Raw genomic sequence first — 27,427 nt, forward strand, 5'->3', positions numbered from 1 at the left:
TAATGGATTTTTTTTTTAAATTATGGTAACTTTTTATTTATTATTATCATGATCGTTCATTAGTTAGAAAATAATTATTCAAATTATAGTTTCACCAGTTAGATAGTTTTTTTTTTTTGGTGTTTTAATTTTGAAATAACTAATATTATTGAGATAAAAATGTTAACAAAAATTAAATTTGAATTTTTCAATAAATTCATATTGTGTATAATTAAAAAATATTGATATAATACAATAATTTATAATAGTTTTCTATCTTATAAATTTTATTTTAGTTAAATTGTATAAATATGCTCAACTATTGTTCTTCTAAATATAGTGATATACTAAATTGTAAATATTGGACATGATAATAAATGAATAATAAAATTGAATCTTCTTATCGACAATCACAACAATTAAAATGAATATTGAGTGAGAAACATATTTAAAAACGTTACGAAATTGAAGTTATGGAAAAATGAAAATTTATTCTTTGTGCGCTAATTATTTCCTAGATGGTTAAATTTAAATTCTTTTGTAAGTCTAGATGCATTTTAAGTTCATTTATATTTCAGCAACTTTTAATTTATCTTAATCTTTCACAATTTATTTTATTGTATTATATAATATTTTAAGTTCATATATGACCCGATAATTATATCCTATTTAGAATTTGGCTGTTCTTTTCATCCAAACACCAAAAAAATTGGTTGAATCGAACACTTTGCTTGAGATAGAAAAGTCGTCTTTGGGCCATGTACACATGACGAGTTCATTATTTTAGCGTAGGATTTGGGATCTTGTAATTATGCTATAGTATATGATAATAATATATTCTTGTTTTAATAGGCTGTGTCTTTAATCACAACTAATTAAATAGGTGACGATATGGAAGTATATATGTAGAAGGGTCAGATATTTGACATTAAATCTCGCGTGGCAGTGAGATCGAATTGCATATATTAGTATTGAAAGAAAAAAAGTAATTTGCATATATTGATTTTCGAACACATTAGAAATATGTTTTAGTTAACACATAATGATTATTTTTTTATTTATTTATAAGACTTAAATCTATAACTTTTAACTTTACTTAAATAAATCAAGTCCGTCGAACTAAGATTCAAAAAAGTATGCTTTAAGATGTATATAACATATTACTTTTCTAGCTAGCTGATATATATTTTGTTTCTCTAGAATCTTGTACCAAGTTTTGTCCTTATTTTCAAACTACCATATGCTTTGTAACTTACTGTTTGTACTTTCTATGGTTATGTAAAGGCGGAAAGTATTAATTTGCCTTCGTACTACTTTTTGTGATTAAAAATGATACTCATACACTTTTAGATTTATACTCCTGGTGAGAGATAAGAGGAAAAAAATAAAAGATGAAATATATTACGTGATGTGACAGGAAAAGCGGAAAAAAATGAGGTTGACGAAAGATGAAATATAATTCCAAGTTCCAACTGTTGAATAGCTAGAAAGCTAAAAGTCATAAGCAACAAGAAGTGCATGCAAGCACTTTTACATCTAAATTTTCAATCATTAATCCATTACCATCACCTTTTCATATCACGAAATGAAGAGATTGACTGACTTCCCACCAGGCTAGTGCTCATTAATTTGCCACCAAATGTTCTCCACAATTTTTTCAAGAGAAAGCCTGCTCAAGATGCACGTACAGCACAATGTTATTGTAATATACTAGTAGGGGTGGGAATAGGCGAGACCGACCTACAGGTGTTAGGAATTTTATAATTCCTAATTAATTAATATGAGCTACATATTATATTATAACATTTATATTAGTTATTTATATTTAAATGGGTTCAATATAAAGTGATCTATTTGAGTGAGCCCATTAGACTGTCAACAGATAATTGATATGGACTTAATGAACGGAAACCAGATTGGCCCATTAGGGGATAATGGGAACCCTAATAGGTTTAAAACATAAGACATGGTTATGGTCCCCAATACACCAAATCAACAAACAGTTTCTCCTCTCCCCATCTGAAGAGAAAACGAAGGTCCCATAAAGAAGAAGGTGATTTGGTTGAGGAAGGTCATTAAACCAATTGTTCGTGACCACTGTCAGATTCCGCTGCGTGTTAATCAAGTTCTATGGATCCAGGTATTCCTTAAAACCTCTTGGTAATCTGACGTAATGTGTTTTGGTGCTCATTTGGTATTGTATATGGTTTATTGAAAATTCCCAACAAGTGGTATCAGAGCCACCATTACTATTAGATTATTGAGATTTAAAGCTCTATTTGATATGTATTATATCTGGATCATTTTAGTTATATGAACCCTAATTTTATTTTGGAGAGAAACTATTTTGATCAATAAAATTGTAAAACCCCTAAATTCATGTGTTATGGCCATAAAGTTTTTCTACTCTTTAGAATTAATAAAAGGCCTCTACATTTGATTTACGAGATTGTACAATTTTTTGTTTTGTTTGTGTTGCATCTGCTGGCATATTATGCTATTTGGGATAAATGTTCTATGTATCTGGTGTTGGCATTTAGTACGTGACAGAATTTCATATATATATATATATATATATATATATATATATATATATATATATATATATATATATATATATATATTTGGGCCAACTATTTTTTTATGAAACGGTGATAAGCTGATAATTTATGTTATTCACGTGGTTGGTATAAATTTGTGATAGTATCGTGATATGTTTGTTTCAGGTGCGTAATTAGTTTACCATGATGTAGTTTTTCAAACATTTATTGTTATCACAATTGGGTGCAAATTTGTGCAAATTTAATCATTACAGATCTTTTCCATTTGATTGTGTGTTTAGTAATTTTAATTAAATTGATTGAACCATTATGTTGCCAAAGTAACCTCTATTGTGTAAATTGATTTAATTAAATTGCATGGATGTTAGTATGAAATTATTTATGCGAATTGTGTTTGTCCCAAAGGAAGACGCAATTTGACCAAATAATAACATACCTGCGATGATAAATATGTGACAATTATTAAGTTTTTTTTCATGAGATTAATAGTCGGTCCAAAGAAAGGCTATTATTTGTCAGAACTAATTGTCAATATTTGATTATTGCGTTGAGAGTACCAATTACAAATTAATTTCTCTGTCCAAAGACTAGAATTAATGTTGTGCTAGGTATCTTGTGATGAATCTGTTATGGGAAATATTTGCATGTCTTGTTATATATACTTTATATGACTTGCTTGATTATTTGTGAACTTTTTATTATTTTGTTCTCTCTTTAGTTAATATTACCAGTGCTGCAAATGTTACTTGCCAAGTGCATTCTATCCTAATGCTGAATGAGACAAATTTTAAGGTCTGGAAGGAAGTCGTATAAATTATTCTTGGCTGTAAGGATTTGGACTTGGCAATGAGGACGGAATGACCCATTTCCACTCCAGAAACCTCTAATGAGGTAAAAAATTGAGAAGTGGGATCGGTTCAACCGAATGTGCCTTATGATCATGAAGCGCTCTATTCCAGAGGCGTTTCGAGGCTCTATTTCTGAGGGTAAAGTGCAAAGAAATTCCTTGAGGAAATTGAGCAATACTTTGCAAAAAATGAAAAGGCGGAGACGAGTAACCTTTTGGCTAAACTCATCTCCATGAAGTATAAAGGAAAAGGGAACATAAGGGAGTACATTATGGAGATGTCCAATCTCGCATCAAAACTCAAGTCACTTAAGTTAGAGCTTGGTGAAGACCTGCTCGTGCACTTGGTTTTGATCTCGCTTCCTGCACACTTTGGGCAATTCAAAGTGATTTATAACACTCAGAAGGACAAGTGGTCCCTCAATGAGTTTATATCTCACTGTGTGCAATAGGAGGAGAGACTGTAAAGAGATAAGACTGAAAGTGCTCACTTGACTTCGACCTCTCAGAATAAGAGAAGGAAGAAGACTAAGGGTACTGCAGAAGGGACTTCTTAGCAAAAAAATAAAATAAAGATGAGGAATTTACCTATTACTTCTGCAAGAAGTCGGGACACATGAAGAAAGAGTGCCCCAAGTATGCCGCATGGCGTGTGAAGAAAGGTAAATTCTTATTCTAGTTTGTTCAGAAGTTAATTTGGCTTTTGTACCTAAAGATACTTGGTGGGTAGATTCTGGTGCTACGACTCACATAAGTATGACTATGCAGGGTTGCCTGTGGAGCCGACTACCAAGTGATGATGAAAGATTTATCTTTGTGGGTGATGGCAAGAAGGTTGCAGTGGAACCTATTGGAACTTTTAGATTACATTTAAAAACTGGATTTTATTTGGATTTGTTTGAGACTTTTGTTGTACCGTCTTTTAGACGGAATATGATTTCTATTTCTAGTTTGGACAAATTTGGATTTTCTTGTTCATTTGGAAATAATAAAGTTAGTCTCTACCAAAATTCAAATATGGTTAGTTCTGGTTCTTTAATTGATAATCTTTACATGTTTGATGTTGTTAGTTCCTATAATGAAATACTGCAAATAAGTTCACATGGTACAAAATGAAAAATTGAATGAGAATTCAACCACCTTATGGCATAAGCGTTTGGGCCATATCTCTAAACAAAGAATTCAAAGACTTGTGTTGGATGAAATTCTTGACCCTTTGTATTTATCAGACTTTGAGGTCTGTATTGAATGCATAAAGGGAAAACGAACAAACATAAGAAAATTAGGTGCCGAAAAAGCTAAAGACGTCTTGGAACTAGTGCATACAGACATTTGTGGTCCTTTTCCTACAACTTCTTGGAAAGGCCAAACATTAAACATTTGCACATTTGGGGTTGTCCTACTGAGGCACGACCTTATAGGCCATATGAAAGAAAGTTGGACTCAAGAATAATTAGCTGCTATTTTGTTGGCTATGCTGAACGTTCTCAAGGCTATAAATTTTACAATCCCACCTTAAGATCTTTTTTCGAGATGGGAAATGCGAGATTTCTTGAGGAAGTTGAGTTTGGGAAGGAAGAGAACATAAAGAATGTTGCCTTTGAGGAAGAACCTATTATTTACAGTGATCAAGTCCTTATACCTATTATTGTTCAAGACACAACTCCAGTAATAGAAGACAATGTTCAAACTATTGACATTGTTCCGGAACAAGACAACAATGAGGTTCCCCCTCAAATACCTTTAGAGCAACCTCAACAACCTCAAGAAGTGCCATTAAGGAGATCAATTAGAGAGAGGAGAAATGCAATCTCAAATGATTATATTATATTTCTCCAAGAACATAAGGATGGTGTTGGTTTAACAAAGTGATGTGCCATCATTTTCTTCTATTTTCTAAACCCTTTTTGCACCATTTTAATTATTGATTGGTCTTAATTGTCAATTAATTAGGCAGTTTTATTATTTGGGCTCATTTAGCTAATTTGATGTTTTTAATCTAATTTCAGGAATTAATGAAACATTGGGCTTAATCCGGATTTTGGTTGTGGACTTGAAGAGGGCAAATAAAGCAGCGCTTACCTTAGTTAATTTCTAATTAGGAAATTTCGCAATTTTATTTTATGTTGTTCAGTGTTTATTTCGTTTTGGGCCAGAGTATTGTAATAGGGCCCAGTGACTTTGAGTGACTCTTTTTAAATAGCTGCCTTGGGATTCGTGCAGTGCATTCTATTCTGCTATGCTATTTTCATTATTCAGAGCTTTGGTTTTAGGTTTTCACGTTTTTCTGTTCCCTTGTTACAGTTTTCATTCTTAATGCAAATTTTCGTTTTCTGCTTCTAATTACGGGTTCATTCGTGCTTCTTCTTCTACTTTCATTTACGTTTCTGTTCATTTACGTTCTTGTTCATTTACGTTTCTGCTTCATGCTTCATTTGCGTTTTCTGTTTGAATCCATGGAAGGCTAGATTTTCTGGTGTTGTTTCCTTTTGAGGACGAAGCCCAACTCTCTTTGAGGTTTCGTTTGTAATGTGGTTTCCTGGCAGTTTTCCCTTCATCAGTTATCCCAATTTCGTGAATATTAATCAGTGCACGCTTCATGTTCGATTAATTGCCTCTGAGCCTAACTTGCGTTCATGCTTAATGGACGAAGGGCTAACTGGTGTATGTGGTGCCTAATCACGTATTGAAAACCCTAAGTTGATTTTTGCTTAGTAAATTGAAATAGGGTTGGATTAAGTGGTTGACTGTTAGGGACGAATTCTCCATAACCCAGGATAAGAGAGTGGCTTCTGAATCAGAGAAAACAACCCATTTTTAATATTAGTAGTTTCGTATTCCATTTTATTTGTTCTGCTCTTTAATTACCAAACAACCAAACCCCCCATCGTTACTGTTACTGCAAGTATATTATGAACATTTGGCTTGTCACTGCTCGTTGGGAAACGACCTAGGATCACTTCCTAGTTACTGCATTTTCATGTTTATTTGATTCGGGTACGGCCTCGATCACAGAGGATGATCCAATTAACTTCTGTCAAGCTATGCATAGTTCTAACTCTCAAAATTGGATTGATGCCATGAAGGATGAGATGAAGTCTATGAATGACAATGAATTTTGGAATCCAGTCGAATTGCCTGAAGGTGTGAAACCTATTGGTTGTAAATGGATATTTAAAACCAAGAAGGATTCAAAGGGTAATATCGAGATATATAAGGCTTGTCTAGTTGCTAAAGGCTTTACTAAGAAGGAATGCATTGATTATAAAGAAACCTTTTCTCTAGTATCTTTAAAGGATTCTTTTGGTTAAATTGTGTAATTTTAAGAAAATTTGTGTAATTTTAAGACCTCCCATTTATTGTATTAAATTATCTTGTATTTTTGCTTAAATTGATTGAAACAACATGTTGTCAAAGTAACCTCTGTTGCGTAAATTTATTTGATTGAATTTACATAGATGTTGCATGAAATTATTCATGTGAATTGTGCTCGGCCCAAAGGAAGACACAATTTGACAGAATAATTACATGCTTGCAATGGTAAACATGTGGTGATTATAAATAGTGTGATTTTCCATGTGAATAATGAAATGTTCAAAGACAATCATTATTTGACCCGAATAATCATCATATAAGTTGTCCATGTGAGCAATGGAGTGTCCAAAGACAACCTTTGTTTGACGGGACTTATCACCAATGTTTGATCAATGCATTGAGAGCACCACTTGCAGTTAGTCTTTTTCAATCCAAAGATTGAGGATTAATGGTGCGCTAGATATCTTGTTTGGGTCTTGAAATTTATTATAAAGATTATTTGTGCATTGCATGTTTGTTGTTCTATTTTTTTATTGTTGTTGTTATTACTACTATGGTTTAAATTACTCATATTATGTGAATCCCAAATCTGCATGTGTAAAATTTAGAGTTTGAAATTATTTTGTGGGAATCCTAAGGTGATATATGAGTAATCTTTGTATGTAACACTAGAAGTAGTAAAGCACATTATGCGTTAATTGAAGAGAACAAGAAACTACGTGTTTTCATATCGAAAGTCTAGAAGTTTAGAGATCATTGAGTATTATGACTTCGATTATTTCAGAATGTTTTAATAGCAATCACTTCACATAAGGATTCACATTTGACCATGTTGGTGGAGTTAATATTTTGCTGAGACATTATACTAGAATTTATGATTGCTAAATTATTGTTACTGGCTTACTTGTTGTCACCAACATTAAGTAGCCATCAGGTATTTATTGAGACAATATCTTAGCAGTCTTATTAAGGATTCAACCAAATAAAAGTTTGTTGACATAAAGTATTTGGTTTTTAAATAAAGAATCCAAAAAATATAAATTTGTATAGAACATATAGGAACTCATTTCATACTAGCTGATCCACTTACTAAAGGTATGATACTAAAGTTTTTTTTTTTTTTACGAGCACATTGCTCATATGGGTGTAATTCCTGATAGTACCTTAGTTTAGTGGGAGTCTTACTCATGTTCTATATATTACGGTTTGCAAACATTTTGTTATTTGGATTTTCTGCAGAAATAAAGTTGAAGTTTATCATTTCATTATAAGTTTGTTTATGTGCAATATTTGTATTGCATTTTGGATTGATCTCTATAAAGAATAAAGTTTGGACTAGTTGGAAATAGACATGATTAAGATCACATTGTATGTAATTTTCATGCCGCTTATCCATATTTGATTTATATCATCGAGTATGAGTAACAGTGGTGATCATTGTGGCTTAGTCAAGCTAAATTATGATGAAAACTACAGTGGTTTCCTATTGCTATATGAGATGGACCAGATTGTATAAAAGAAGTCTAAAAGTAAATAACATACAGTTGCGCGCCAAAAGAATTTTGTGATATAAATGTCTAAGGTTAATATGAAGCCCAAGTGGAAGATTGTTAGAAATTTTATAATTCCTAATTAATTAATATGGGCTACATATTATATTATAACATTTATATTAGTTATTTACATTTGAATGGGTTCAATATAAAGTGATCTATTTGAGTGAGCCCATTAGACTGTCAACAGATAATTGATATGGGCTTAATGAGCGGAAACCAGTTTGGCCCATTAGGGGATAATGGGAACCCTAATAGGTTTAAATCATAAGACATGATTATGGTCTCCAATACACCAAATCAACAAACAGTTTCTCCTTTCCCCATCTGAAGAGAAAACGAAGGTCCCATAAGGAAGAAGGTGATTTGGTTGAGGAAGGTCATTAAACCAATTGTTCATGACCACTGTCAGATTCTGCAGCGTGTTAATCAAGTTCTATGGATCCAGGTATTCCTTAAAACCTCTTGATAATCTGACGTAATGTGTTTTGGTGCTCATTTGGTATTATATATGGTTTATGGAAAATTCCCAACAATAGGGGCTTACGACCTGGCCTACATAAAGCCTGACCTGAACTGACCTATTTAATTAAAAGGTTAGGCTCAGACTTTTTTAAAAGCCTATTAAATTAAATAGATCAGGCTTAGGCTTATTAAAAAGTCTTATAAGCCTGATAGGCCGGCCTATATATATATATATATATATATATATATATATATATATATTATTTTTTGGGTATCAATATATAATATTATTTTTTGGATACAATTAATTTTTTTTGAAACTATCAGACTTTGATTACACATTACTGTTCCATAACTTTTATTCCTATAATTAAGGACTTTAATTACAATTTAGGTGTGAATCATGTGTCCTTTTATATTCCTCATTATTTTGATTGACTTTTATTTTTCTTTATCTTTCTTATTACGTTTTTACTTCATAAAATATTAAATATTTATTGTGAAGAAGACTTTTAAAAAAGCTATCAAGCCAGATCAGACTTTTAAAAAGGCCAGGCCGAGCCAAAATAAAAGTCTTTGATAGGCTATAGACCAGGCTCAGGCCTCAAAGATTCATCATAGACTAGGCTTAGGCCTTTCAAAACCTGACCTAGGCTATTCCCACCCCTATATACTAGGCATAATATTTGAAAGACTTATTTTAAGAAAAAAGTAACAAAAAAATAAGGAGCCTACAATCAGGGAATGGTACGTGAAGTTTCATACCGATGATGCAATCACATGAAAGTTGTTCTATTTTTTTTTTCATTCTGATTATTAACACCAACTCTAGTTTCTGTGTGCTGTGACTCATTATCGGCAATTTGAGTAATGGACTCCAATTCATTTTCATTATTAGAGCGTCCAACTCCAATTTCTATTGGCTGCGACTCATTATTAGAAATTTGAGTAATGGATTCCCATTCAGTTTCATTATTAAAGCCTCAAACTCCAATTCCTCTTAGGTGTGACTCATTATAAGAGATTTAAGTAATGGATTGGGATTCAAAAACTTCCTTGCTACTACTACCAAACAGCTTGGCCCCTGATTCCGAAGCATATACTGGGAAGACACCACACTCTTTTATGCTCCCCTGGTAGCGTTTGTCTGTGATAGACAAACCTTTAAAATAAAATTCTAATCAAATGGTAAGTCATTCCTGAAAATATCCATTCTTCGAATATACGAAAATAACATGTGATTTGAAATGAATTTTTTTATAACCTTAGTGTAGTAGTCCTTGCCAACCATTTTGCTATCTTGATGGATAGAACCAATAAACTGACAGTGATGTTATGGTCCCTTAGAAAGAACGACGCAATAAATGAAACCAAGCGAGTGAGATGATGGTGGGACTGGGAGATAGGGAATAGTTATTGAACTCCCTGCTGGCAGAGATACGAGTTTCCTGCAGCCATCTAATGTAAACGATTTCAACAAAGAAAGGCTTTTGATGTTTGCAAGCAAGTTCTCAGCATTAGATTCACTTATGTCTAAATATCATAAAGCCAAAAAGTGGTCAATGTGGCGAAAAAGTTCTTGTAAGGATGACAATTTCAATGCATTGTGTTGCATATGCACCCATAATGGTATGGTGCTGTAATGGATCCCGCTGCCTAATCATCCGATAATTCGTCAATAAAGTCCCAACCTTGTAGGCAAAGTTCTGAAAGATTCGTACTTCCCCAAATTGATGCCGGCAATGCATATATAGAGGTGTTAGATAAGTTCAAGCTCTCCATTTCTTTTGTTGTCAGTGGCAATTGCTTGAGAGATGAACCACCCTTGAGGTACAGTAAATCGAAAAATTCTGAATGAACATTAAGGCTTTCAATCTCTTTCACAAGGAAATATGCAATTTTAAGAACTATTGTGCAAGACTATATAAAGTTACACAATTATATTTTATACCTAATTTGCCCGGGTCTTTTCACAAACAATTTCCTGACCTATTTGCTACATCAAGTCATGCATTTCGATCATATTGCAATCTGAAATTGTTATGAGAGCTTTATCATATCCAAAATGACTTCTATCCCAGATGCAGCAAAAAAATTCGAAGCTTCCAGTAAATTTGTTATGAAATCTCTTCTCCTTTGAAGAAGCATGCGATGTCAAAAAATATTTCTTTTTCAGATGGTTCTAAGTCATCATAACTTGATTTTAATATGCGATGAATTTTCATATTTTGAGTCTTCTGGAATTTTTCAAATTGATTTTCCCATGCCTCTTTACTTCTAAGTTGAAGACTAGCACCCATAACTTTTAAAGCCAAAGGACTACCTTTGCAATAGAATATTGCACTTCTTGATAGAAATTCGTATCCAAGCATAGGTTGTTCTTTTCCAAAAGCTGTCAAACAGAAAAGCTGAAGAGAGTGATGAAAACCCAATTCCTTGACCTAATATACTTCAACAACTTCGTGAATATTTGTTTATTTCTAGTTGTAACAATAATTCTACTTCGTAGTCCCAAGAAGCCACAATCCTTTAGTTAGAGAATCTAACTGCTCTATGGTATCAACATCATCCAACACAATCAAAACTTTTTTATGTTCAAGACTATGTATGCATGCCAAAACTAGGTACTAAAAAGGGTGCATTTGATGTAAGCTCCATTGGAACTTGTAGGCCTAAGATCTTATTCATCAATGGATTCCTTTGCTTTTTGGAAGATGAATGACAATGAAATGGAGAAGAAAGAGAGAGAGGAGACGCCATTTCAAGGAAAAAATGAGTTTAAAAAAAGCTCACCACCATAGGAGGCCATGGATAAGAGCTTGAAAGAAGAAGGAGATGAATGAAGGGAGAGGAAGAGAAGAGCACGAAATTTTGTGCTCCAAAAGAGCTCTGAAATTTGAAGTTTAATTTTCAAATGATCAAAGTTAAAAAAAATGCACACATGACCTCTATTTATAGTCTAAGTATCACACGAAATTGGAAGGAAATTTGAATATTTATTCAAATTTCACTTGGATTTGAAATTGAATTTGTGGAGCCGAATTTTGAAGCCAAAATTTCACTAATTATGATTAGTGAATTTTAGTTATGATTCAACCCACTAATCCAAGATTTTCCACTAAGTGTACTTAGGTGTCATGAGACATGTAAAGCATGAAGGACATTCACAAAGTGACTATATGATGTGGCAATGGGGTGTAGCAGACAAATGTTCACCTCCTCCTCTAAAATTTAATTGGATTGAGCTTCTCCCAATTCAATTAAATTTATTTTCCAACACACATCAAATATTCACTTAATGCACATGAAATTACAAAACTACCCCTAATACAAAAACTAGTCTAGGTGCCCTAAAATACAAGGGCTGAAAAATCCTACATTTCTAGGGTATCCTATCTACATTATGGAGCCCTAAATACAGGGTCCAAAAATAATGAAACCTTAATCTAATATGTACAAAGATAAGTGGACTCATACTTAGCCCATGGACCCAAAATCTACCCTAAGGCTCATGAGAACCCTAGGATCTTCTCTTGCATCTCTGGCCCAATCTACTTGGAGTCTATCCAATGTCCTTGCGGGGCAGGATTGCATCAATCCCTCCCCCTTAAAAAGGATTTGACCTCAAATCCCGAGATTCTTGAAACTCTGGGCTTTTTTCCTCAATACCTGTAAAAAGAACAAAAACATATATATTAGTGGTGTTTGGTATGTTGAAGTAAGGTAAGATCTGAAAATCCATTTCCTGGGCATCTTCCCATGAAGGAACGTGGTTCCTCACCAACTCAATGAGTGGTGCTACAAGTATAGAAAAATATAGGACAAGCCTTTTGTAACAGTTTATTAAGTCATGGAAGACCCAAATTTTCCTTATACTTGGTGGAGTGAGTCACTTAAGAATGACCTTTATTCTCTTAGGTTTCATGGGAACCCCTTGATCACTATTTAAAAAAAAAATAAGAAAAGTAATGCAATAAAACATACCTTTTTCTGTATTTTCATGTTGATTATTCCTACCAAAAAGTATGACAAACCTAAGGTGTCCCATATGAGTACCTAAGTTTGTATTGAAACTAAAAATAAGAACAAACGTACCTAATGAGTCCCTATGTACACAAATCATGAATATGTTGGGTGCACGAGTGATTTTACAAAAGAGGGTTGCACCACTCAAAACATTCATCATACCACCTATTTTAGGGATTTGGTGCCTAATAATACATATTTTGAGCATCAACCAAGCACAAGGATTTAAGTTCTTGCGAACCAAACCCTCATCCAACAACTCCTTTACTTGAGGAATAAACTCAAGCCCAAGAGGTGTGGCAATGCTAACAAGTGTCTTTTTACAAAGGAGAAAATGTGGAGGTTGTCTAAGAGGGGAAATTTCTTTAATATTTGTCTTTATTTCAAAATGTCTTTCCTTCTTAGCTAACCTCTTGGAGGAGACACTTACCTCTTTTACCATTAAAGGTTGTCCTTCTTCTTGGGGGTAGATTTCTTCACTAGATTCTTCCCCTTTTGATTCTTCACTTTCACTAAAGGAAGGTGAAGTAGTAACCTCATCTTAGCTACTATAAATGTCTTGACTCCTCATAATCATAGTTTTCTTGGTGGGGCATTGAGAAGTAATGTGTCCCCTTCCAAGACATTTAAAGCACTTTATAGAGCTAGTCATTTCTTGCATACTAGCCTTAGAGGGTTGCTTTTCTATGGTCTTACCCTTATCTTCCTTGGATTTTGAAGGTGCAGTCCCCAAAATTCCATGGGCTGGGTCCTTCCTTGGATAAGAGTGAAAACCATAAGATTTTGAAAAAGGCTTTCTTTTAAGTTATTGCTCCACTCTTATACAAAGTTGGACTAGCTCATCTAGGTCCTATATGGAAGGAGTTCAACCTTGTCCCTCACTTCTATATTAAGCCCACTAAGGAACCTAGTTATGCTTGTTCTTTCCTCCTCCCTAAGTCCATCTCTTAAAAAGAGTAGTTCCATTTGTTGTCTATATTCTTCAACACTCATACTCCCTTGTCTAAGCCTTTGGAGCTTGTCCATAAGCTCTCTTTCATAGTAGGAGGGAATATGCCTCTTCCTAAGGGCACTCTTAAGATCATTCCAATACTCTACTAGAGGATCCCCATGAGTCATTCGTTCCCTAACAAGGGAAGTCCACCAATAGAGGGCATACCCTTGAAAGCTAAGGGTAGCCAATGGAACTTTTCTCTCTTCGCTAATATGATAGCAAGCAAAGAGTTGTTCAACCTTCATTTCCCAATCTAAGTAGGCCTCAACATTATGTTTTCCATAGAAATATGGTAGGCTAATGTTAACCTTTTGAGGCCTTCTATCCTTTTCTCTTCTTTGGGAGTGATGTTTAGTATGTGAACTATGGCGCCCTCTATAATAGTGTCTAACTTCTTCACTTAAACTCTTGCAAGAGTCATGACTACTATTGGAGACATGTTTTTCTCTTTTCATTTCTTTCATTATTTTTCTTCTTTCTTCCTCTCTTATTTTCTCTCTTTCATCTCGACTTATTTCTTCCACTCTTTTTTTTTTTACCTTTTTCTTTTCTCTCTTGTTTTTCTTTCCACAACTTAAGGGATCTCAACTCATCTAATATCTTATACAAGGAGTCCTTAGGAGTAGAACCCTCACCATTAACACTAGATGAAGAATGAAGACTCCTGTTGGTTTCTATGTTATGATTCTTTCTTGTTGGGGGTTTGAAAACATAAGGTAAAAACTAATTGGTAAAAGGTAAGCTATCTAGGCGGTTTAACAATGGAGGGTAAAAGAAATAAGCTATGAAAGTAAGCAAGAAATTAAAGTGCAAGAAATGCAAACAAGGCGGATCCTAAGAGTGTTTGGATGACCTTATTTAAGGTTCCCAACAAAAAACTCACTATCCTAAGGGAAAATTGCCTAAAATTATTACACACAAATGGAAGTAGGGTGACCTATTGGAGGCTCCCAACTTACTTCCAATGAAAGACCTTTTTGTTACAAAATTTGAAAGCAATGAAAGTAAGTAAATTGTCAATTACAAAATTACAAAAAGGTCCTCAATTTTGGTGGTTGTTCTCTCTTTGGTGATTCACTCAATTTTGAGTGCTGCTTAGTCCAATAGCTCTTAAGGTGGTTTTTCCCTTGCTTCTTGACTCAAATTCTTCAAGGGATGACACCAATCCTCCTTTTCAATTCCCTATACGACAACTTACAAACAAGGAAACAAAGTGGCAAACAATAACCAAAGACAAAAAAAATGAAATGAAAGCTAAACCAATAGAGTTTTAACAAGACAAATTTCCAAAGATTATTCAACAATTAAAGCAATGAAAAGCACATAAAAGCAAGCTAGCACTCAAAGAGAAACATAGAATGGCTCTAGAGTAGAGTAAAAAAAACTAAAAAAAAGACTCAAGAAACCTCTAGTTTTGGCACTTGTTTTCACACTAATTTTCAATTGAAATTTCAGAACTAAGATTGATATAAAATAGGCACCAATTATAGAATAAATTTCGAGCCAAAACAACAAGCACACTTCCCTTTCACTTTTTTTTCCTGGACACTGATTTTTCTGCCAACTTGTGTGATTTTTATTATTTTTTCCTTTAATCCAAATCGCTTGGTTCTTTTTTTTATAATTTGGTTCCAAATGTCTAGAAAATTCAGTAAAAATTTCAACTCAAAACACGTAGTGAACAATTCCCAATAATTTATACAAGTTCGTATGTTCAAGCTGCCAGCACCAACGATTTCAACCTAGAAATCAAGGGTAGTGTTTATGTTGCTTAATGCTTGGATAGTTACAATTTATCTTTGCTTATGCTCAATTATCTTGAATAGCACAATTCAAGAGAGCTTAAGACTTATTTGATTCACAAATACAGCCACAACTCAACTTCATCATAGGCATTATGTAGGAAACTTAGAAAAAAAAAGAGTTCAACAACAAGACTACTTCTAGGAATTGATTTAGAACATGTTATGAACTAAATAACATGCATGAATTAGACTCAAAATTCAAAAGATAGGCTAAGAATGACAAGAATACATGAACAAAAGTATCTAGAATTCAATAAACAAAATAAAAATTCAACACAAACTTAGAACATAATGTGACAATTACTATGACTTAACATGACTCTGAGACAACATGGATTAAGTGATTTACACTTAGATTTTGTGTTTTTTTTTTCTGATCAATATTTTGGAAGAAAATTTAGATCTAAAGGTTTAGCACAAGAATATTATGAATGAAAATTGATAGAACCTAAAATCAACACAAAAACAAGATTAGTAGATCTACAAAATTTGAACCATAGAAATGCAAGAACAAATGTGGATCTAAGATTTAATCGGTTTTTTTTAATCTACTCTAAACAGCACCAAACCACAAGACAATGGAGGATATACATGGAGAATAAGATGAAGAACAAGGGATTAAAGAGAATTCACCAAACAAAAAGATAGAGAAAGCAAAAGAACATCGCCTAGATGAAGATGCTCTTGATACCACATGATGTAAGCTCCATTGGAGCTTGTAGGCCTAGGATCTTCTTCATCAATGGATTTCTTTGCTTCTTGGAAGATGAATGGCAGCGGAATGAAGAAGGAAGAGAGAGAGGAGACACCACTTCAAGGAGAAGATGAGTTTAGAAGAAGCTCACCACCACAGGAGGCCATGGATAAGAACTTGAAGGAAGAAGGAGATGAATGAAGGGAGAGGAAGAGAAGAGCACGAAATTTTGTGCTCTAAAAGAGCTCTGAAATCTGAAGTTTAATTTTCAAATGATCAAAGTTGAAAAAAATGCACACACATGACCTCTATTTATAGCCTAAGTGTCAAACAAAATTAGAGGGAAATTTGAATTTCTATTCAAATTTCACTTGGATTTGAACTTGAATTTGTGAAGCCAAATTTTGGAGCCAAAATTTCACTAATTATGATTAGTGAATTTTAGTTATAGTTCAGCCCACTAATCCAAGATCAAGTCCAAGATTCTCCATTAAGTGTGCTTAGGTGTCATGAGGCATGTCAAGCATGAAGGATATGCACAAAGTGTGACTATATGATGTGGCATTGGGGTGTAGCAAGCAAATGCTCACCTCCCCCTCTAAAATTTAATTGGATTGGGCTTCTCCCAATTCAATTAAATTTATTTTCCAACACACACATCAAATATTCACTTAATGCATGTGAAATTACAAAATTACCCCTAATACAAAAACTAGTTTAGGTGCCCTAAAATACAAGGGCTGAAAAATCCTACATTTCTAGGATACCCTACCTACATTATGGAGCCCTAAATACAAGGTCCAAAAATAATGAAACCTTAATCTAATATGTACAAAGATAAGTTGGCTCATACTTAGCCCATGAGTCCAAAATCTATCCTAAGGCTAATGAGAATCCTAGGGCCTTCTCTTGCATCTCTGGCCCAATCTACTTGGATTCTATCCAATGCCCTTACGGGGAAGGATTGCATCAGCATTAAACCCTAAACAGTCATTCTCTAACAAGTTTGAGAAAAGTTTTTTACTATGTAAAGCTTCAAGTCCGCCACACCTACTTGAATTTTCCCTTACATTTTGCAGGAAGCAACTAACATCAAACTCACGAGACAATTATGCATAAAAAGATGAAGCAAGGATAGTCTTTCCTATGCCATCCATCACCCATATTCCAAGTGTTCTAAATTCACTTGACCCAATATTTAGTAATGATTCAATATGTTCATAATTTTCCTCAATTTCAACCATTCCATCAAGTTGGTTTCGGAATCTAGGACTCATTTTTTGTAAAACGTCTCCAACAATGCCCTCAAGGAGTTCAGATTCAATGCTAGCATATGAAAAAGGAAACAAAGAAATAAAATATGTGTTACAACTTACAAGTCTAACAACAAAAGAAAAAAAAGAACATAAAATATGTTTTTGGTGTAAGATAAATTAACCAATTTCGTTTTGGGTTTCTAATATTTTTTTGTGTGGAGTCCCTAATAAAATAATTTTTTGTCTTTTATGTTTGATTTTAGTCCTTTATAAATTAATAAATTTTATTTTCTGTCCCTAATAAATTTTGTGTAGCTATTGGTAGTCCCTATCAAGTTTTTTTTCAAAGGAACTAATACAAAATAAAAAAAATTGTTGGTCACTTACCATAAATGTCTTTCCTCCAACTACAATTTTATAGTTTTGTATCTTTGGTTTAATTTATATATATATATATATATATATATATATATATATATATATATATATATATATATATTTGGTTTTTATGATAAGTGACCAATTATTATGATTATTTTAGTTGTTGGGTACAAATTAAACAGTCTCACAAGTAAATGTATTTTTAATTTTTAAATGTTTCCGTCTATTGTCTTTCACTTCCCTCTCCCTCTCAGTCTCCGAGTCCCCCTCTACCTCTTTCAGTTCTTCCTTCTCTCACCCACCTCCTCCACAACGAACCCTCTCTCCATCCACCTCCTCCACTCAGTCTCTCAAATCCTCAACAATGTCGTTTTGCTCTCCGCTAGGGTTCCCAATTTCCCTCCCGCTTCCCACCAAAAGCATGGCCACCAAAACCCTAGAAGACACCAAGCCTACCCTCCAGGACGACGACTGTGTGAAATCGGAGATTCCCAAGAATGACACTTCCTCGGGCGATGCCGCTATAAAACTTAAGGATGCGAATGCCGGCGATAAAGATGAAACATCTGGCTATCAGGTTGAGGAGAAAAAAGAAGAGATTGACGAAGACGAAGAGGAGAAAGAGGAAGAAGAAAAGAGGATTAAGACGAAGTGGAAGAGAAAGAGAAAGAGAAGGATAAGGATAAGAAGGGTAAGAAGGATCAAGTTATGCCGGTGCCGAGTGAGAGGCCCACGAGGGAGAGGAAAATAGGGGAGTGCTTCTTTGTGCCCTCCTCGGCCAAGTCTGCAAGGTCCTCCGCTAGTAACAGTGGATGGCGAAGCTCCGATGAGTGACGTGGCTGGACTGGATCGAGTTCTTCTTCCCTTGCCTCCGCTAGATTTGCATCTACATATGGTGCAAGTATTTCCAGGTCGATCTCATGGTCGGAATCACCGTCGTCATCATGCTCGTTCCTTAGGTAATGGATGATGATGCTTGGTTTTTGTTGAATGAATTTTCGAATTCTGAGGTCTTGAATTGCTAGTTATTGTGTTTAGTTTTTAGATAATCGATGCTTGTTTTCTGTTAATTGTTGATGCAATCGATATCATATGCAAAATTGGTTGGACTACCAATATATGGACTTTGTAAGATTGCTAAAATACCGTGCGCTTAAAGAATTTTTTAGATTGTGTTTATGTAGTTAAGCTCAGTTTCGTGTATAATTGTCTTCTGAATATAGTGTTATAGTTCTGTCCTTTTTTTTTCCTAATATGATTTGAATTAGCTTTTGATTTTTCTGATAAAAGCAAATTTTCGTACTGTAGTGCTAAAAATTTTGAAGAGCAAGGTTTGGTGTAACATTTTTTTTGAGTAACAGCTCGAAAAATTCTAGCATTTTTTTTTCTTTTTTTCTTGAGAGTCTTATCTCTCATTGTTCTAAGCAACAGTGCTGCTCTTGCCATGATGAGTATTGATGGAATTCTATTCTTTTGTTCTCACCAGATGTCTGTTAGTTTCAAATTGTGTTTTTCTGCATTTTCATGTTATTTATATGCATCATCAATGTTTTACGTCCTGAAATTTTGTATAATGCCCGCTTATTGATGTTATTTCTCTTTGCAAGGAAGACTCTAGTTTTGTGCCCCCTATTTGTATATGCCATATTTGTGCTGGGTAGCATAGCTGATTCATTCACTGAATTATACACAGAGCTGGCAATATTACTGTCCCTTGTGGTTGGGATAATGGAGTGTATAATGGGACTCTTGAGGTATTTTCATCATTCCTCATTTTTATCAATAAGGAATCCATGCATGAAGTTTTCTTTCTTTGTTCTTTCTATTATGTATAATTCTACTAAATATATAATTCTACTTTCTCTTATGTATTCATGCGTCGATATTACATGATTATTTTGATATACCAATAGACATGGTTGTAGTAATGCCATGATAATTGTAATGGCTTATGTTGTAAAATGACTGCTTTATAGCAAGGGGAGAGATTGGATCATTGGACTCCTCTAGCAGTTATATGATTCTACAGCCTGCCTGCACAAGGAAGGATGGTGGTTTTTAAGGACTAGATGTTCAATTCTTTCCAAGTAAATTAGGTCCGGGATGGTAAAAAATTAAATAATTGAAAATAAGTTTGAGAAGACGAAAAATAACTTCAACTTAACATTTGAGATTCCTTTAGCATCAAGGTCACACCAAGAATTTGGTTGTAGCATACAACCGAGAAGATAGCAATTTTATGAAAAATCCAGAATTGAACATTGAAACTGAATGAATGCATTATGAACATTCAAAAAGATCTCATGTATCATGTATGCAACTCATCCCTGAGGATTAGGATTGAGACTTTGCTACCATTAATCATAAAACACACACAAAAAAAAATGAATGCTAAGACAATTTCCACTAATATCTAAACAATATAAACTATATTAAATTAATTTGTATGTCCCTTTAATTTTCTAGAGTTTTCAAATAGGTTCCTATAGTTTATTTTTTTTATTGGGACCTCATTGTTTAAAATAATTTTCTAATGGGTGTCCTTAATATAAGGACCTAGTTATGAAGAACCCATTGTTTAAAGTAATGTGTCATTATTATATGTTTAATTTCAATTCATCAAATTAGACTACCCTTTTATGTCCATAATATGTTATTTGGGATCAACGTTTCATTTTGAACTTTAGCTCCAATGAACCTGTCATTTATTAATACTTCAGAATTATCATATTTGTTCAATTTTCTATTTTTTTTTTCAAAGTCCTTCTGGTGTTTTCACTTGTCAAATCTCATCTTTACAAGAGTTTTCCTTCTTATAATTTTCATGGCCTCCTTTTGTGATGGGATCCATTATGCTTGCAATACTTCTTGTCATGAAACACCTGGTATGAATCTATCTCTGATGTTTGACAAAATACTTATCTTAGGTATCAGCATCCTACTCATTGTATTGATGTTATACAACCAGCGAAAATCGAGGAAGTACTTGCGATTCTTGAAAGCTGCAGGTCCTCTTACAACAGTAGTTTTGGGAACAACTTTTACAAAAATATTTCATCCATCATCAATTTCTTTGGCGAGTATCAAATATATATATATATATATATATATATATATATATATATATATATATATATATATAGCATGGTAATTCTAATATGAATCTGGGTAAAGCTACAAAAGTAATAAACAAGGAATGAAGTCCCATTTGGATACCATCATTAACTAGATTTAACTATTATGTACTATTATTAAAACATTTTGTTCTTATACCCCTAAAATTGTCGTGTATAAAATTTTGAGAAAACTGGTAAAAAAGGATATTCTGAATTTCCGACGTTTGTATTCTACGAGAAACATGAACCAAAAAAAAGTAGTTGATCATGTTGGCTTAATTAAACACTCTTGGTTATGAATGGAATCATGATATATAATAATCATGTTAATTTTTTTTGTTTATATTATTGGAGAAGGTCTTCTCTCATTTGAATGCCTTACACTCATGTTACTATTTTTGGTTTACTTCTCTTGTTATTGTAATATATGAATGTTCTTTTGTAAATGAGAACTATGTATGACTAAGGTCAGTAATTTACTAACATGAAGCTGATAGAATTAACAAATAATACGGGTTTTAATTAGGTGGAGATATACCTCAAGGCCTACCAAAATTTTCTGTTCCAAAATCTTTTGAGTATGCATAGTCCTTAATTCCAACTGCTCTTCTCATAATTGGTGTGGCTATATTGGTAAGTCCTTAAGTCATGCTTCTTATTATAATGTTTGTCACAACTTACCTCGTGATGGGACGGCGAAGGAAAATAAAAGAGGGTGTCTGCTAAAAAAGAAAACAAGTGGGAGTCGCTACCAACGTTTATTTAAGGAAAACGTTAGAAAAATCAAAAAGAGGTTTACGAATTTTGATAATAAGGGTTCAAGAGTTGTTTACGCATAGGGAATATATTAACATCTTATGCGCCCGTCACAAAGGATGACAGTCTTTAATCGAGTGTGCACAATATGACTTCAAAATTATTTATTTTCCCAAAAAAGCAGTGAATTAATTTTATGACGTTATTTTATTATATATATATATATATTATTTTTTTGAGTCGACAAAGGTGTTGCCCTTGCTCCTACGTATCACTAGGTACGATGAGGAAATCAGACCTATGTAGTTCTTTAAGTCTGAATGTTTGTGTGCTAAATTGATTTTATATTTTTGAAAGATTTATTTTAATTGTGAGCAAAGAATCGTTAAGGCATTTGACTTTGAAACGACGTTTTAAATTTTGAAAAGCAGAGAGAATCGTTAAGATATTGGATCTTGAAACGATCTCAAGTGATACTTGATAAAAAAACGAAATTTGGTTTGTGAATTGATTTCCTTTTCATTTATTTGTGTTTATTAGTTTCTAGTCTCACAAAAGAAAAGAAAACAATTTCACGGCAATGATCGGCTAGAATTAAGCCTTACAAACAAAATGAAACCAACGAAGAAGAGAAGATGAATACATACATAATGCCAGAGAGGACCCATAAGGGCACATGGATTATATTCAACTCTTAAGAAAAGAAAAGAAAAGAAAAGAAGAGAAGAAAAAACTAATCGACTGTTGCACAGGATACAAGGCTAGCAAGAGAAACAGTGTAGGGAATGATCCACGATTGCGATTCGGTAGCGCCTCAACTTCGCTTTTTACTTTTTTCTTCTTCCTTCGTTTTTCCTTCCTCCACCAATTTTCTGAACCCCTAAGCCCTTCCCCCAGCATGGCTATTTATAGGAAAAGGCCATTTGGGGCAGGGGCAACTCACCCAGGCGAGCTGGAGCTTGCCTAGGCAAGCCAGTTACTTATGGCAGAAGGAATTAGCTTGCCCAGGCGAGCTGGTTGCTTAGGCTTGAAGGCATTTCATGGCCCAGGCGAGTCAGATGCTAGCCTGGGCGAGCTTGGGTCCAGAAAAATCCCGAAAATGACCCTTTTGCACCCTTTTCCTTGTATCCTTTTGTTTCCTTGATCAAAACCCGGAGTGATCCCTGGCTTCGCGCTGTAACCGGTGCCAAACACCGTAATTTGACTAGAAATGATCAAAACATCATAGGTGAATAATAAAACATCATACCCGGATGAAATTAGGGTCTAACAATGTTGATGCATGTCTTTGTGCTATTAGCCAATTATGTCACTACGTCCTTACCTGTAAGGGCATGCTAGATATGCAAGGTAGTAGAATCAACTGAAATTGCAATTCAGACCATTTTCTAAAACCTTGATTTTATAATTGTAGTTATAGTTGTTCTTTGTGTAGTGAATTTGTGAATGGTGCTTGTGCCTGATTGGTTTCACTATTCTGGGAAAAATAGATAAAATGAAAATCTAAAAAAATGGATGCAATGAAAATTTGAAGACACAATAAATCTATGTTTGTGCAGTTTGTACCAAATAATTAAAATGAACAATGTGCTGCCAAAAGATGACGATCTTCTTATATATTGCATTGGTGAGGGAAGTGAAGTTGAAATGCTTGATACAAGAGATTAAAGGAATAATGTATCCTTTTCTGAACATGATGAGATTAAACTTTGTGCTATTGTATCGGATATACCATATGGGATGATTGCATTGTTGTTATCTGATTCTATCTGGTTGACCCTGACTCTTAAACTATGAGAGAAAATATGGTTATAGTTTTCTTTATTTTTAATTTATCTGCAGATTGTTTCAAGTTGGAAGGGGAAAATTTTTTAACCCTGTGGCTTCTTATGGTGAATAAAAAAAAGTACTTAGGTCATGTACATGATGTTGTTCAATTAATTTGATTTTTGTATTGGATTATATGAGTTCAAAATTTGTTGCTAATTCATGAATTGATTGGAATTTTAATGTCATGCAAAGGTATTCAGGAAATGATTTGCATGGTGTCACAACTAAAGTTGTGGATATGCCTCATCACTATATGTTGTTCTTCTCTAGTCATATTTTTAAAAACATTAAGTTCTATACATAGAAGTTGGTAACTGGGTTGTGACCTTTTCAAAATGAAAGTATTATTTGTTGGACCTTGTGGCCTCAATAATCTTAAGAGGGATAGGCTTAGAATGCAAAAGAAGCAACAACAATCAATTTAATAATGTTCTATAAACATGCAAGGCAAAATTGATTGCAATAACATAAATGAGATAAGAGAAGAAAGAATGCAAACACAGTTTTATACTGGTTCGGCCACAACCCGTGCCTACGTCCAGTACTCAAGCAACCCACTTGAGATTTCCACTATCTTTGTAAAATCCATTACAAAGTCTGAACCACACAGGGACAACCCATCCCTTGTGTTCAGGAATCCTTTACAACAAGAGACTCACTGTCTCTTAACCAATCTCATTGAATAAGAAGAATGGAAGAAGAATTCTCTCTTCAAGAGAAGAATATTACAATGAAGATCATGTAAGAATCCTTATAGATTTTGCAAGTGTTTGATCAAGGATTTCTTGAGAGAGCATTTGACAATGAAGTTCTTTTGGAATCTCTCTCATTGTCTTTTGAGAGGATAAGACATTTTTGCCAAGCAAAACTCTCTACATAAAATTCATGCCCAAGTCACCTATTTATAGGCCTTTGATGACCATTCACAAATCTAATGAAAAGATGTGACTGTTGGCAGATTTTCTAAAAACTTTCCACTGGTAATCGATTACAATGTTTGTGTAATCGATTACACAATTATAATTTGAAGGGTTATGACTTTTGAATTTGAATTTCCAAAGTTCCGTTGCTGGTAATCGATTACAAACATATGGTAATCGATTACATGTTGAAAATTCAAATTCAAAACCTTTTTCAACAACTATTTCTCAACCCTGTCTTCTGGTAATCGATTACACTTCCTGGTAATTGATTACCAGAGCCTTGCATGTCTTGAAAGCACTTTGTTTTAAGGCAAGACTTGGTCTTTAGTGAATCTTGAAACAAGGCTTTGTTTGTTGAAGCAATCTTGAATTATTCTTGAAGCAAATGCTTATCATTTGAAGTAGCCTTGTTAGATTCTTCTTTGACATCATCAAAATCATGTATACATACATTCACATTATTCTTAGCTTATGCATGTGACCTTTTGTCAAGACTCTTCTAAAATGTGTTAGACATGTCAGGGAGTGTTCTTGTAAAATGTTTATGGATCCAAAATCTTTTTAATTCAATGTTCCTAAAGTTTATTTGAAATTTGTATGCATTTGGCTCTTTAAATCTTCATTTCCTTCTAATTTTATGTTTATCAAACTTTTCTTTTTCTCTTTTTATGAGGTGATCATTCTACTTAGAAATTTTACCTAACATGTACAATTTCAGTTGTCATTTGGCATACTCGTGTACAAATGTACCCGTCTTTGTCGGTAAATTCTCTTATTCCACTTGACTGTATTTAAATTTTATTAGTGAAGGCTTTTTTCTTTTTCTTACAGATGTCTGAAGGCATTCCATTCTTTGTAATTGATTAATGTTGGGAAATAAGCATTTAGTGACTTAGTGTTGATGAATATACTTTACAGTAAACCGATTATATGGAAGCTGAATATTTTGTAGACATTTATTTTCATATTGAATTATAAATACATCGATACCTTGCACGTTGATGAATTCCTGTATGCCATTTGTTTGGTATAAGAGAAACAATGGGCAATATGATTACATAAGTGATGCCTTTGTAACCGATTTCTGAGGGCCTTAAGCCTTTGATTGTGCTTGCAGATTCAGTTTTTGCTTTATAGGTGTTGAAGTTCATCCTAAGATTAGTAAACAGTTCTGGGATTCTCGACATTGGCCAAAGCATATACTCGTTCGATATATATGGTTTGCCATTCGTGTTATTTCAGTTGTAGCTATATGTATTCCTATTATATAGTTAATCAATATAAATTTTGAAGTTTGAACTAATTTATTGCTATTGAAGCTGTTGATCCAATTTTCTGGCATTTAAGGGGGTGGGTTATATTGTTGGGATTCATTTGGCTCAATTGCTCAATATGCTTTCTGAAATACTTCAGGGAGGAACATTCAGAGATAGATGTAACTTTAGGATTTTTTGTTCTATTTGATTCAAGTAAATAATACATTTCCCCTAATTATTTACATATATGGGGCATATCAAGTGAGAATTCTTGATGATTGTGAGAAATGAGAACATTTTCTAATCACCCTTAGATAAAAATTAAGGGATGGGATTAATTTTAAATAGAAATGCCCACATGATTCTTTCCTCACCCCCATGTTTTGGTTCCATGTTTCAGGAGGTTTCTGAAATTCCTTCTAGTTCCAAACACTTGTAACAGCTTTTGGTTGAAATTCATTCCGATGCTGAGTCTGGTGCTCTTGCTGCAACCAAGGAAGAGGAAAAGAAGGAAGAGCCAACTAAAGAATATGATGCTGACATAGTTCATCCCCTTGGGAAATAGTTTTGATTTGGCAAGAACATTTGGGTGGTTAGATTTTGTTTGTATCTTCATTCTCCTTGTGCATCTTTTTTTTAATGGAGCTCATTATCTCTATATATAATTTAAGTGAATGGAGCTTATTATCTCCTTGACCATTAAGGATGGCCAGCATCATGTAAAGTGCATGGTGCCTGTTATTTGTTTAATATTATTTGTTTATTTATATGGACCGTGGAGTTGACTTAGGAGATAAATTAAAGATTGCATTACATGATACAATTGCTATCAAATCATAATTCAAATATAATTAAAAATGTATAAACTCCTAGGATTAATCCTTTTTGGAATAAGACTATTAGAATTTGGGTTGTGTACTCGTGTATAATGTAATTGAGGTTTTGGCATTTTTTATTTTTTATTTTTAAAAAAAAATATTATAATACATTTATCTGAAAAACTATCTTAGAAAGTCTATCTTCTAAGACGGATTCATAAAATTGTCTTAAAATCCTTAATGTTTTTTTAAATTTTTTTTAAAAAATAGACATTCTAAAATGATTTTCACAAAAATCATCTTAGAAAGTGAAATTTCTAAGACAGTTTTTAGAAAAACCGTCCTAGAATCCTCAATTTTTAATTTTTTTTAAATACATTCAAAGAAGATTTTCGCATAAAAATTGTCTTAGAATCCTCAATTTTTTTTAATTTTATTTTAAAAAAATACATTTTAAGACGATTTTTATGTAAAAATTGTTTTAGAAAGTTATGCTTCTATGACAGTTTTGCCCAGGAACCATCTTAGGAACATCCATTTTTTTTAAAAAAATAACAATTTCTAAGACGATTCTGAGACAAAATCGTCTTAGAAATTGTACCCTTCTAAGACGGTTTGGAAATTGTGTGGAAAGTCAATCTACAACGCCAGCTACTACAACGACGGTCGTAAATCGTCATTTTTTGACATGGCAATAGGGCAGGGTGTGGACGGGTATTGCCTCTCCAGTCCCCAACCCCGACTCCAACTCCCCAACATATCCCTATAGTACCCGTTTGGTATCGGGTATCCCCATCCCCGTCCAATACCTGATTCAAATTAGTAAAAAAAATATCAATAAATTCATTGCAT

The sequence above is a fragment of the Glycine soja genome, chromosome 20, assembly GCF_004193775.1.
Source record: "Glycine soja cultivar W05 chromosome 20, ASM419377v2, whole genome shotgun sequence".
Lineage (NCBI taxonomy): Eukaryota > Viridiplantae > Streptophyta > Magnoliopsida > Fabales > Fabaceae > Glycine > Glycine soja.